The 12748-nt window shown below is 43.7% G+C and overlaps 10 non-coding genes across 10 annotated transcripts; all 10 read left to right on the forward strand.

Moving 5' to 3' along the window:
* The first annotated feature begins 729 nt into the window (after positions 1–729).
* Positions 730–848, forward strand: LOC148331073 (5S ribosomal RNA). The gene has a single exon (XR_015845307.1). It is a non-coding gene; the product is annotated as a 5S ribosomal RNA (ribosomal RNA).
* Positions 849–1840: 992 nt separating this feature from the next.
* Positions 1841–1959, forward strand: LOC148331074 (5S ribosomal RNA). The gene has a single exon (XR_015845309.1). It is a non-coding gene; the product is annotated as a 5S ribosomal RNA (ribosomal RNA).
* A 992-nt stretch (positions 1960–2951) lies between these two features.
* On the forward strand, positions 2952–3070 carry LOC148331075 (5S ribosomal RNA). The gene has a single exon (XR_015845482.1). It is a non-coding gene; the product is annotated as a 5S ribosomal RNA (ribosomal RNA).
* Positions 3071–5586: 2516 nt separating this feature from the next.
* On the forward strand, positions 5587–5705 carry LOC148331076 (5S ribosomal RNA). The gene has a single exon (XR_015845310.1). It is a non-coding gene; the product is annotated as a 5S ribosomal RNA (ribosomal RNA).
* A 992-nt stretch (positions 5706–6697) lies between these two features.
* Positions 6698–6816, forward strand: LOC148331077 (5S ribosomal RNA). Its single transcript, XR_015845311.1, has one exon. It is a non-coding gene; the product is annotated as a 5S ribosomal RNA (ribosomal RNA).
* Positions 6817–7808: 992 nt separating this feature from the next.
* LOC148331078 (5S ribosomal RNA) lies at positions 7809–7927 on the forward strand. Its single transcript, XR_015845476.1, has one exon. It is a non-coding gene; the product is annotated as a 5S ribosomal RNA (ribosomal RNA).
* Positions 7928–8919: 992 nt separating this feature from the next.
* LOC148331079 (5S ribosomal RNA) lies at positions 8920–9038 on the forward strand. The gene has a single exon (XR_015845397.1). It is a non-coding gene; the product is annotated as a 5S ribosomal RNA (ribosomal RNA).
* Positions 9039–10030: 992 nt separating this feature from the next.
* LOC148331080 (5S ribosomal RNA) lies at positions 10031–10149 on the forward strand. The gene has a single exon (XR_015845407.1). It is a non-coding gene; the product is annotated as a 5S ribosomal RNA (ribosomal RNA).
* Positions 10150–11141: 992 nt separating this feature from the next.
* LOC148331081 (5S ribosomal RNA) lies at positions 11142–11260 on the forward strand. Its single transcript, XR_015845312.1, has one exon. It is a non-coding gene; the product is annotated as a 5S ribosomal RNA (ribosomal RNA).
* A 991-nt stretch (positions 11261–12251) lies between these two features.
* Positions 12252–12370, forward strand: LOC148331082 (5S ribosomal RNA). Its single transcript, XR_015845313.1, has one exon. It is a non-coding gene; the product is annotated as a 5S ribosomal RNA (ribosomal RNA).
* Positions 12371–12748: the final 378 nt, after the last annotated feature.

Here is a 12748-nt window from a genome sequence, read left to right on the forward strand (position 1 = left end):
TGTAGCAGACATATGACCCGATGCAGTCCGGTTGGGTTGGTGCAGTGAGTGTTTACTAAATAAAAAGTTAATGAATCAATTTTAAAAAATGGCGTTTACTGAATGCAATAAAGGGAAGTATAGTTAATGTGGCAATTAGCAGGTGTGGAGAAGCTTCATTCATTTTTTTTAGCTTCACTGGTTATATCATTGGTTCTTATTTTATTAGTTCCACTTTATTCTTCCATTTATTCCAATTTAATTTAAATAATGTCAAATAAATGGTACATGACCATGGGTGGATAGCAGTGAACGCCCCCCCAAGTTATTGGTGTATATATTGGTGGTACGGGGCTGGTATAATATTAGTGCCCCCATGTGGTCCGAATGTGTAGCTACGGAGCCACACACAAGTCTCCTGACACGCATTTGCAAATCAGCACACGCATTTGCGAGTCGTCCGCGGCAGGACTGTAGCAAACGTCACCTGTAAGAAAAGGTCCCGTTTTTACAGGTCGCCCATCTACGGATTTTTGTCCGCATTTAACCATGTGTATGTGCCAACAAATCATTGTACACATTTGCTGATATTTGTCATATATCTGTGACTTCAATCATGCATTGTAGATTGTTGTGACACATTTGTGACTGTGGTTATAGTTTCAGATTCTTGTTACGTGTTTTTGGATTGAAGTATTTGCCACAATAAAGACAACATGTATAAAATGCAAAATTTTGAAAGGAATTCTCGCTTACGGCCATACTACCCTGAGAACGCCCGATCTCGTCCGATCTCGGAAGCTAAGCAGGGTCGGGCCTGGTTAGTACTTGGATGGGAGACCGCCTGGGAATACCAGGTGCTGTAAGCTTTTGCACCGCAAAAATAAAAAAAACTTTTGACAAATGTAAGCAAGTATGCGAGCTGCTTTTTTATAAATTCCCACATATTCGCCTGACAGGCTGAGAGCACAAAATGCCAACATTCAGCGTCCCCTGCCTTTGGGTGTTGCTACAGTCTCGCCGTGGACGACTCGCAAATGCGTGTGGCAATTTGCAAATGCGTGTCTGGAGACTTGAGTGTGGCTCCGGAGCTCCACATTAAGACCAAAAGGGGACTCTCGTAGTCTACAGGTGTAGCAGACAGATGACCCGATGCAGTCCGGTTGGGTTGGTGCAGTGAGTGTTTACTAAATAAAAAGTTAATGAATCAATTTTAAAAAATGGTGTTTACTGAATGCAATAAAGGGAAGTATAGTTAATGTGGCAATTAGCAGGTGTGGAGAAGCTTCATTCATTTTTTTTAGCTTCACTGGTTATATCATTGGTTCTTATTTTATTAGTTCCACTTTATTCTTCCATTTATTCCAATTTAATTTAAATAATGTCAAATAAATGGTACATGACCATGGGTGGATAGCAGTGAACGCCCCCCCAAGTTATTGGTGTATATATTGGTGGTACGGGGCTGGTATAATATTAGTGCCCCCATGTGGTCCGAATGTGTAGCTACGGAGCCACACACAAGTCTCCTGACACGCATTTGCAAATCAGCACACGCATTTGCGAGTCGTCCGCGGCAGGACTGTAGCAAACGTCACCTGTAAGAAAAGGTCCCGTTTTTACAGGTCGCCCATCTACGGATTTTTGTCCGCATTTAACCATGTGTATGTGCCAACAAATCATTGTACACATTTGCTGATATTTGTCATATATCTGTGACTTCAATCATGCATTGTAGATTGTTGTGACACATTTGTGACTGTGGTTATAGTTTCAGATTCTTGTTACGTGTTTTTGGATTGAAGTATTTGCCACAATAAAGACAACATGTATAAAATGCAAAATTTTGAAAGGAATTCTCGCTTACGGCCATACTACCCTGAGAACGCCCGATCTCGTCCGATCTCGGAAGCTAAGCAGGGTCGGGCCTGGTTAGTACTTGGATGGGAGACCGCCTGGGAATACCAGGTGCTGTAAGCTTTTGCACCGCAAAAATAAAAAAAACTTTTGACAAATGTAAGCAAGTATGCGAGCTGCTTTTTTATAAATTCCCACATATTCGCCTGACAGGCTGAGAGCACAAAATGCCAACATTCAGCGTCCCCTGCCTTTGGGTGTTGCTACAGTCTCGCCGTGGACGACTCGCAAATGCGTGTGGCAATTTGCAAATGCGTGTCTGGAGACTTGACTGTGGCTCCGGAGCCACACATTAAGACCAAAAGGGGACTCTCGTAGTCTACAGGTGTAGCAGACAGATGACCCGATGCAGTCCGGTTGGGTTGGTGCAGTGAGTGTTTACTAAATAAAAAGTTAATGAATCAATTTTAAAAAATGGTGTTTACTGAATGCAATAAAGGGAAGTATAGTTAATGTGGCAATTAGCAGGTGTGGAGAAGCTTCATTCATTTTTTTTAGCTTCACTGGTTATATCATTGGTTCTTATTTTATTAGTTCCACTTTATTCTTCCATTTATTCCAATTTAATTTAAATAATGTCAAATAAATGGTACATGACCATGGGTGGATAGCAGTGAACGCCCCCCCAAGTTATTGGTGTATATATTGGTGGTACGGGGCTGGTATAATATTAGTGCCCCCATGTGGTCCGAATGTGTAGCTACGGAGCCACACACAAGTCTCCTGACACGCATTTGCAAATCAGCACACGCATTTGCGAGTCGTCCGCGGCAGGACTGTAGCAAACGTCACCTGTAAGAAAAGGTCCCGTTTTTACAGGTCGCCCATCTACGGATTTTTGTCCGCATTTAACCATGTGTATGTGCCAACAAATCATTGTACACATTTGCTGATATTTGTCATATATCTGTGACTTCAATCATGCATTGTAGATTGTTGTGACACATTTGTGACTGTGGTTATAGTTTCAGATTCTTGTTACGTATTTTTGGATTGAAGTATTTGCCACAATAAAGACAACATGTATAAAATGCAAAATTTTGAAAGGAATTCTCGCTTACGGCCATACTACCCTGAGAACGCCCGATCTCGTCCGATCTCGGAAGCTAAGCAGGGTCGGTCCTGGTTAGTACTTGGATGGGAGACCGCCTGGGAATACCAGGTGCTGTAAGATTTTGCACCGCAAAAATAAAAAAAACTTTTGACAAATGTAAGCAAGTATGCGAGCTGCTTTTTTATAAATTTCCACATATTCGCCTGACAGGCTGAGAGCACAAATTGCCAACATTCAGCGTCCCCTGCCTTTGGGTGTTGCTACAGTCTCGCCGTGGACGACTCGCAAATGCGTGTGGCAATTTGCAAATGCGTGTCTGGAGACTTGACTGTGGCTCCGGAGCCACACATTAAGACCAAAAGGGTACCCTCGGAGTCTACAGGTGTAGCAGACATATGACCCGATGCAGTCCGGTTGGGTTGGTGCAGTGAGTGTTTACTAAATAAAAAGTTAATGAATCAATTTTAAAAAATGGCGTTTACTGAATGCAATAAAGGGAAGTATAGTTAATGTCGCAATTAGCAGGTGTGGAGAAGCTTCATTCATTTTTTTTAGCTTCACTGGTTATATCATTGGTTCTTATTTTATTAGTTCCACTTTATTCTTCCATTTATTCCAATTTAATTTAAATAATGTCAAATAAATGGTACATGACCATGGGTGGATAGCAGTGAACGCCCCCCCAAGTTATTGGTGTATATATTGGTGGTACGGGGCTGGTATAATATTAGTGCCCCCATGTGGTCCGAATGTGTAGCTACGGAGCCACACACAAGTCTCCTGACACGCACCTCAGAGCATGTGCCCACCAACTGTCACATGTTTTCTGCAGGATCTTCAACCGCTCCCTGGCTCAGGCAGTCATCCCCTCCTGCTTGAAAACTTCCACCATTATTCCTGTCCCCAAAAAGTCACCAGCCGTCCACCTGAATGACTACCGTCCTGTTGCTCTCACGCCAGTCATTATGAAGTGCTTCGAGAGGCTGGTTCTCCAGCACATCAGGGACTGCCTTCCTCCCACTCTGGACCCCTACCAGTTTGCATACCGGGCTAACAGATCCACTGAGGACGCCATCGACACTGCTCTGCATGTTGTGCTGGGCCACCTGGAACGACAGCAGAGCTATGCAAGGATGCTCTTTGTGGACTACAGCTCGGCATTCAACACGATCATCCCAGACATCCTCGTCGCCAAACTGGACACTCTCGGCCTCCCTGCCCTCACACGCATCTGGATTAAGGACTTTCTGACCAACAGACCCCAGACTGTGTTGCTCGGCCCCTACACGTCCTCCACCCTCATGCTGAGCACCGGTTCCCCCCAAGGATGCGTGCTGAGCCCTCTCCTGTACGCCCTCTACACCTACGACTGCAGCCCGGCCCACGGCAACAACACCATCGTCAAGTTTGCTGACGACACGACAGTGGTCGGTCTGATCTCGGAAGGTGACGAGACAGCCTACAGAGAGGAGGTAAAGAGACTGACAACTTGGTGCAAGGACAACAGACTGCACCTTAACTCTGCTAAAACAAAGGAGATTGTCGTCGACTTCAGGAGGAACAAGACGCTGCCGCCCCCCCTCTGCATCGAAGGCGTGTGTGTGGAGAGGGTCCACACGTTCAAGTTCCTGGGAGTACAGATCTCCGATGACCTTTCTTGGAGTCACAACACCACAGCAGTGGTAAAGAAGGTCCGCCAACGTCTGCACTTCCTGAGAGTCCTCAGGAAATTCAACCTGGACAGGAAGCTGCTGCTGGCCTTCTACCACTCGTCCATCGAGAGCCTGCTGACGTACTGTGTCTCCACCTGGTACAGCGGCTGCACTGAGGCGGACAGAGTGAGGCTCCAGAGGACAGTCAAAACAGCGCAAAGGATTATTGGCTGCCCTCTCCCCCCACTGTCGGACATCTACACCGCCCGGTGCCTCAGAAGGGCTCTCAACATCGTCAATGACAATACCCACCCAAACTCACACCTGTTCGACCTGTTGCCCTCTGGCAGGCGCTACAGATGCATCAAATCAAGGACCAATAGACTGAGAAACAGTTTCTTTCCGAGAGCCATCTCCATACTGAACTCTCACACACACACGAGACCACCCTAACCTCGCAAAACAGCATTGTGATGTGTTTCTATATGCCCTATTCAGTACTGAATTCCATTGCACTGTCTTCTTTATTTATCTAATTTATATATTTGTCTGTATTATTGTTGTATTGCACTGGAGAGGGGAGCCCTCTAATCTCGTTGCACACTTGAGTACAATGACAATAAAGGGATTTCTATTCTATTTCTATTTCTATTCTATTTCTATTTGCAAATCAGCACACGCATTTGCGAGTCGTCCGCGGCAGGACTGTAGCAAACGTCACCTGTAAGAAAAGGTCCCGTTTTTACAGGTCGCCCATCTACGGATTTTTGTCCGCATTTAACCATGTGTATGTGCCAACAAATCATTGTACACATTTGCTGATATTTGTCATATATCTGTGACTTCAATCATGCATTGTAGATTGTTGTGACACATTTGTGACTGTGGTTATAGTTTCAGATTCTTGTTACGTGTTTTTGGATTGAAGTATTTGCCACAATAAAGACAACATGTATAAAATGCAAAATTTTGAAAGGAATTCTCGCTTACGGCCATACTACCCTGAGAACGCCCGATCTCGTCCGATCTCGGAAGCTAAGCAGGGTCGGGCCTGGTTAGTACTTGGATGGGAGACCGCCTGGGAATACCAGGTGCTGTAAGCTTTTGCACCGCAAAAATAAAAAAAACTTTTGACAAATGTAAGCAAGTATGCGAGCTGCTTTTTTATAAATTTCCACATATTCGCCTGACAGGCTGAGAGCACAAAATGCCAACATTCAGCGTCCCCTGCCTTTGGGTGTTGCTACAGTCTCGCCGTGGACGACTCGCAAATGCGTGTGGCAATTTGCAAATGCGTGTCTGGAGACTTGAGTGTGGCTCCGGAGCTCCACATTAAGACCAAAAGGGGACTCTCGTAGTCTACAGGTGTAGCAGACAGATGACCCGATGCAGTCCGGTTGGGTTGGTGCAGTGAGTGTTTACTAAATAAAAAGTTAATGAATCAATTTAAAAAAATGGTGTTTACTGAATGCAATAAAGGGAAGTATAGTTAATGTGGCAATTAGCAGGTGTGGAGAAGCTTCATTCATTTTTTTTAGCTTCACTGGTTATATCATTGGTTCTTATTTTATTAGTTCCACTTTATTCTTCCATTTATTCCAATTTAATTTAAATAATGTCAAATAAATGGTACATGACCATGGGTGGATAGCAGTGAACGCCCCCCCAAGTTATTGGTGTATATATTGGTGGTACGGGGCTGGTATAATATTAGTGCCCCCATGTGGTCCGAATGTGTAGCTACGGAGCCACACACAAGTCTCCTGACACGCATTTGCAAATCAGCACACGCATTTGCGAGTCGTCCGCGGCAGGACTGTAGCAAACGTCACCTGTAAGAAAAGGTCCCGTTTTTACAGGTCGCCCATCTACGGATTTTTGTCCGCATTTAACCAAGTGTATGTGCCAACAAATCATTGTACACATTTGCTGATATTTGTCATATATCTGTGACTTCAATCATGCATTGTAGATTGTTGTGACACATTTGTGACTGTGGTTATAGTTTCAGATTCTTGTTACGTATTTTTGGATTGAAGTATTTGCCACAATAAAGACAACATGTATAAAATGCAAAATTTTGAAAGGAATTCTCGCTTACGGCCATACTACCCTGAGAACGCCCGATCTCGTCCGATCTCGGAAGCTAAGCAGGGTCGGGCCTGGTTAGTACTTGGATGGGAGACCGCCTGGGAATACCAGGTGCTGTAAGCTTTTGCACCGCAAAAATAAAAAAAACTTTTGACAAATGTAAGCAAGTATGCGAGCTGCTTTTTTATAAATTCCCACATATTCGCCTGACAGGCTGAGAGCACAAAATGCCAACATTCAGCGTCCCCTGCCTTTGGGTGTTGCTACAGTCTCGCCGTGGACGACTCGCAAATGCGTGTGGCAATTTGCAAATGCGTGTCTGGAGACTTGAGTGTGGCTCCGGAGCTCCACATTAAGACCAAAAGGGGACTCTCGTAGTCTACAGGTGTAGCAGACAGATGACCCGATGCAGTCCGGTTGGGTTGGTGCAGTGAGTGTTTACTAAATAAAAAGTTAATGAATCAATTTTAAAAAATGGTGTTTACTGAATGCAATAAAGGGAAGTATAGTTAATGTGGCAATTAGCAGGTGTGGAGAAGCTTCATTCATTTTTTTTAGCTTCACTGGTTATATCATTGGTTCTTATTTTATTAGTTCCACTTTATTCTTCCATTTATTCCAATTTAATTTAGATAATGTCAAATAAATGGTACATGACCATGGGTGGATAGCAGTGAACGCCCCCCCAAGTTATTGGTGTATATATTGGTGGTACGGGGCTGGTATAATATTAGTGCCCCCATGTGGTCCGAATGTGTAGCTACGGAGCCACACACAAGTCTCCTGACACGCATTTGCAAATCAGCACACGCATTTGCGAGTCGTCCGCGGCAGGACTGTAGCAAACGTCACCTGTAAGAAAAGGTCCCGTTTTTACAGGTCGCCCATCTACGGATTTTTGTCCGCATTTAACCATGTGTATGTGCCAACAAATCATTGTACACATTTGCTGATATTTGTCATATATCTGTGACTTCAATCATGCATTGTAGATTGTTGTGACACATTTGTGACTGTGGTTATAGTTTCAGATTCTTGTTACGTGTTTTTGGATTGAAGTATTTGCCACAATAAAGACAACATGTATAAAATGCAAAATTTTGAAAGGAATTCTCGCTTACGGCCATACTACCCTGAGAACGCCCGATCTCGTCCGATCTCGGAAGCTAAGCAGGGTCGCGCCTGGTTAGTACTTGGATGGGAGACCGCCTGGGAATACCAGGTGCTGTAAGCTTTTGCACCGCAAAAATAAAAAAAACTTTTGACAAATGTAAGCAAGTATGCGAGCTGCTTTTTTATAAATTTCCACATATTCGCCTGACAGGCTGAGAGCACAAATTGCCAACATTCAGCGTCCCCTGACTTTGGGTGTTGCTACAGTCTCGCCGTGGACGACTCGCAAATGCGTGTGGCAATTTGCAAATGCGTGTCTGGAGACTTGACTGTGGCTCCGGAGCAACACATGAAGACCAAAAGGGTACCCTCGGAGTCTACCGGTGTAGCAGACATATGACCCGATGCAGTCCGGTTGGGTTGGTGCAGTGAGTGTTTACTAAATAAAAAGTTAATGAATCAATTTTAAAAAATGGCGTTTACTGAATGCAATAAAGGGAAGTATAGTTAATGTGGCAATTAGCAGGTGTGGAGAAGCTTCATTCATTTTTTTTAGCTTCACTGGTTATATCATTGGTTCTTATTTTATTAGTTCCACTTTATTCTTCCATTTATTCCAATTTAATTTAGATAATGTCAAATAAATGGTCCATGACCATGGGTGGATAGCAGTGAACGCCCCCCCAAGTTATTGGTGTATATATTGGTGGTACGGGGCTGGTATAATATTAGTGCCCCCATGTGGTCCGAATGTGTAGCTACGGAGCCACACACAAGTCTCCTGACACGCATTTGCAAATCAGCACACGCATTTGCGAGTCGTCCGCGGCAGGACTGTAGCAAACGTCACCTGTAAGAAAAGGTCCCGTTTTTACAGGTCGCCCATCTACGGATTTTTGTCCGCATTTAACCATGTGTATGTGCCAACAAATCATTGTACACATTTGCTGATATTTGTCATATATCTGTGACTTCAATCATGCATTGTAGATTGTTGTGACACATTTGTGACTGTGGTTATAGTTTCAGATTCTTGTTACGTATTTTTGGATTGAAGTATTTGCCACAATAAAGACAACATGTATAAAATGCAAAATTTTGAAAGGAATTCTCGCTTACGGCCATACTACCCTGAGAACGCCCGATCTCGTCCGATCTCGGAAGCTAAGCAGGGTCGGGCCTGGTTAGTACTTGGATGGGAGACCGCCTGGGAATACCAGGTGCTGTAAGATTTTGCACCGCAAAAATAAAAAAAACTTTTGACAAATGTAAGCAAGTATGCGAGCTGCTTTTTTATAAATTTCCACATATTCGCCTGACAGGCTGAGAGCACAAATTGCCAACATTCAGCGTCCCCTGCCTTTGGGTGTTGCTACAGTCTCGCCGTGGACGACTCGCAAATGCGTGTGGCAATTTGCAAATGCGTGTCTGGAGACTTGACTGTGGCTCCGGAGCCACACATTAAGACCAAAAGGGTACCCTCGGAGTCTACAGGTGTAGCAGACATATGACCCGATGCAGTCCGGTTGGGTTGGTGCAGTGAGTGTTTACTAAAAAAAAAGCTAATGAATCAATTTTAAAAAATGGCGTTTACTGAATGCAATAAAGGGAAGTATAGTTAATGTGGCAATTAGCAGGTGTGGAGAAGCTTCATTCATTTTTTTTAGCTTCACTGGTTATATCATTGGTTCTTATTTTATTAGTTCCACTTTATTCTTCCATTTATTCCAATTTAATTTAAATAATGTCAAATAAATGGTACATGACCATGGGTGGATAGCAGTGAACGCCCCCCCAAGTTATTGGTGTATATATTGGTGGTACGGGGCTGGTATAATATTAGTGCCCCCATGTGGTCCGAATGTGTAGCTACGGAGCCACACACAAGTCTCCTGACACGCATTTGCAAATCAGCACACGCATTTGCGAGTCGTCCGCGGCAGGACTGTAGCAAACGTCACCTGTAAGAAAAGGTCCCGTTTTTACAGGTCGCCCATCTACGGATTTTTGTCCGCATTTAACCATGTGTATGTGCCAACAAATCATTGTACACATTTGCTGATATTTGTCATATATCTGTGACTTCAATCATGCATTGTAGATTGTTGTGACACATTTGTGACTGTGGTTATAGTTTCAGATTCTTGTTACGTATTTTTGGATTGAAGTATTTGCCACAATAAAGACAACATGTATAAAATGCTAAATTTTGAAAGGAATTCTCGCTTACGGCCATACTACCCTGAGAACGCCCGATCTCGTCCGATCTCGGAAGCTAAGCCGGGTCGGGCCTGGTTAGTACTTGGATGGGAGACCGCCTGGGAATACCAGGTGCTGTAAGCTTTTGCACCGCAAAAATAAAAAAAACTTTTGACAAATGTAAGCAAGTATGCGAGCTGCTTTTTTATAAATTTCCACATATTCGCCTGACAGGCTGAGAGCACAAATTGCCAACATTCAGCGTCCCCTGCCTTTGGGTGTTGCTACAGTCTCGCCGTGGACGACTCGCAAATGCGTGTGGCAATTTGCAAATGCGTGTCTGGAGACTTGACTGTGGCTCCGGAACCACACATTAAGACCAAAAGGGTACCCTCGGAGTCTACAGGTGTAGCAGACATATGACCCGATGCAGTCCAGTTGGGTTGGTGCAGTGAGTGTTTACTAAATAAAAAGTTAATGAATCAATTTTAAAAAATGGCGTTTACTGAATGCAATAAAGGGAAGTATAGTTAATGTCGCAATTAGCAGGTGTGGAGAAGCTTCATTCATTTTTTTTAGCTTCACTGGTTATATCATTGGTTCTTATTTTATTAGTTCCACTTTATTCTTCCATTTATTCCAATTTAATTTAAATAATGTCAAATAAATGGTACATGACCATGGGTGGATAGCAGTGAACGCCCCCCCAAGTTATTGGTGTATATATTGGTGGTACGGGGCTGGTATAATATTAGTGCCCCCATGTGGTCCGAATGTGTAGCTACGGAGCCACACACAAGTCTCCTGACACGCATTTGCAAATCAGCACACGCATTTGCGAGTCGTCCGCGGCAGGACTGTAGCAAACGTCACCTGTAAGAAAAGGTCCCGTTTTTACAGGTCGCCCATCTACGGATTTTTGTCCGCATTTAACCATGTGTATGTGCCAACAAATCATTGTACACATTTGCTGATATTTGTCATATATCTGTGACTTCAATCATGCATTGTAGATTGTTGTGACACATTTGTGACTGTGGTTATAGTTTCAGATTCTTGTTACGTGTTTTTGGATTGAAGTATTTGCCACAATAAAGACAACATGTATAAAATGCAAAATTTTGAAAGGAATTCTCGCTTACGGCCATACTACCCTGAGAACGCCCGATCTCGTCCGATCTCGGAAGCTAAGCAGGGTCGGGCCTGGTTAGTACTTGGATGGGAGACCGCCTGGGAATACCAGGTGCTGTAAGCTTTTGCACCGCAAAAATAAAAAAAACTTTTGACAAATGTAAGCAAGTATGCGAGCTGCTTTTTTATAAATTTCCACATATTCGCCTGACAGGCTGAGAGCACAAAATGCCAACATTCAGCGTCCCCTGCCTTTGGGTGTTGCTACAGTCTCGCCGTGGACGACTCGCAAATGCGTGTGGCAATTTGCAAATGCGTGTCTGGAGACTTGAGTGTGGCTCCGGAGCTCCACATTAAGACCAAAAGGGGACTCTCGTAGTCTACAGGTGTAGCAGACAGATGACCCGATGCAGTCCGGTTGGGTTGGTGCAGTGAGTGTTTACTAAGTAAAAAGTTAATGAATCAATTTAAAAAAATGGTGTTTACTGAATGCAATAAAGGGAAGTATAGTTAATGTGGCAATTAGCAGGTGTGGAGAAGCTTCATTCATTTTTTTAGCTTCACTGGTTATATCATTGGTTCTTATTTTATTAGTTCCACTTTATTCTTCCATTTATTCCAATTTAATTTAAATAATGTCAAATAAATGGTACATGACCATGGGTGGATAGCAGTGAACGCCCCCCCAAGTTATTGGTGTATATATTGGTGGTACGGGGCTGGTATAATATTAGTGCCCCCATGTGGTCCGAATGTGTAGCTACGGAGCCACACACAAGTCTCCTGACACGCATTTGCAAATCAGCACACGCATTTGCGAGTCGTCCGCGGCAGGACTGTAGCAAACGTCACCTGTAAGAAAAGGTCCCGTTTTTACAGGTCGCCCATCTACGGATTTTTGTCCGCATTTAACCAAGTGTATGTGCCAACAAATCATTGTACACATTTGCTGATATTTGTCATATATCTGTGACTTCAATCATGCATTGTAGATTGTTGTGACACATTTGTGACTGTGGTTATAGTTTCAGATTCTTGTTACGTATTTTTGGATTGAAGTATTTGCCACAATAAAGACAACATGTATAAAATGCAAAATTTTGAAAGGAATTCTCGCTTACGGCCATACTACCCTGAGAACGCCCGATCTCGTCCGATCTCGGAAGCTAAGCAGGGTCGGGCCTGGTTAGTACTTGGATGGGAGACCGCCTGGGAATACCAGGTGCTGTAAGCTTTTGCACCGCAAAAATAAAAAAAACTTTTGACAAATGTAAGCAAGTATGCGAGCTGCTTTTTTATAAATTCCCACATATTCGCCTGACAGGCTGAGAGCACAAAATGCCAACATTCAGCGTCCCCTGCCTTTGGGTGTTGCTACAGTCTCGCCGTGGACGACTCGCAAATGCGTGTGGCAATTTGCAAATGCGTGTCTGGAGACTTGAGTGTGGCTCCGGAGCTCCACATTAAGACCAAAAGGGGACTCTCGTAGTCTACAGGTGTAGCAGACAGATGACCCGATGCAGTCCGGTTGGGTTGGTGCAGTGAGTGTTTACTAAATAAAAAGTTAATGAATCAATTTTAAAAAATGGTGTTTACTGAATGCAATAAAGGG

Source organism: Idiotropiscis lumnitzeri, chromosome 9, assembly GCF_059441095.1.
Source record: "Idiotropiscis lumnitzeri isolate Australia: NSW breed Sydney's pygmy pipehorse chromosome 9, RoL_Ilum_1.0, whole genome shotgun sequence".
NCBI classification, from domain to species: Eukaryota; Metazoa; Chordata; class Actinopteri; order Syngnathiformes; family Syngnathidae; genus Idiotropiscis; species Idiotropiscis lumnitzeri.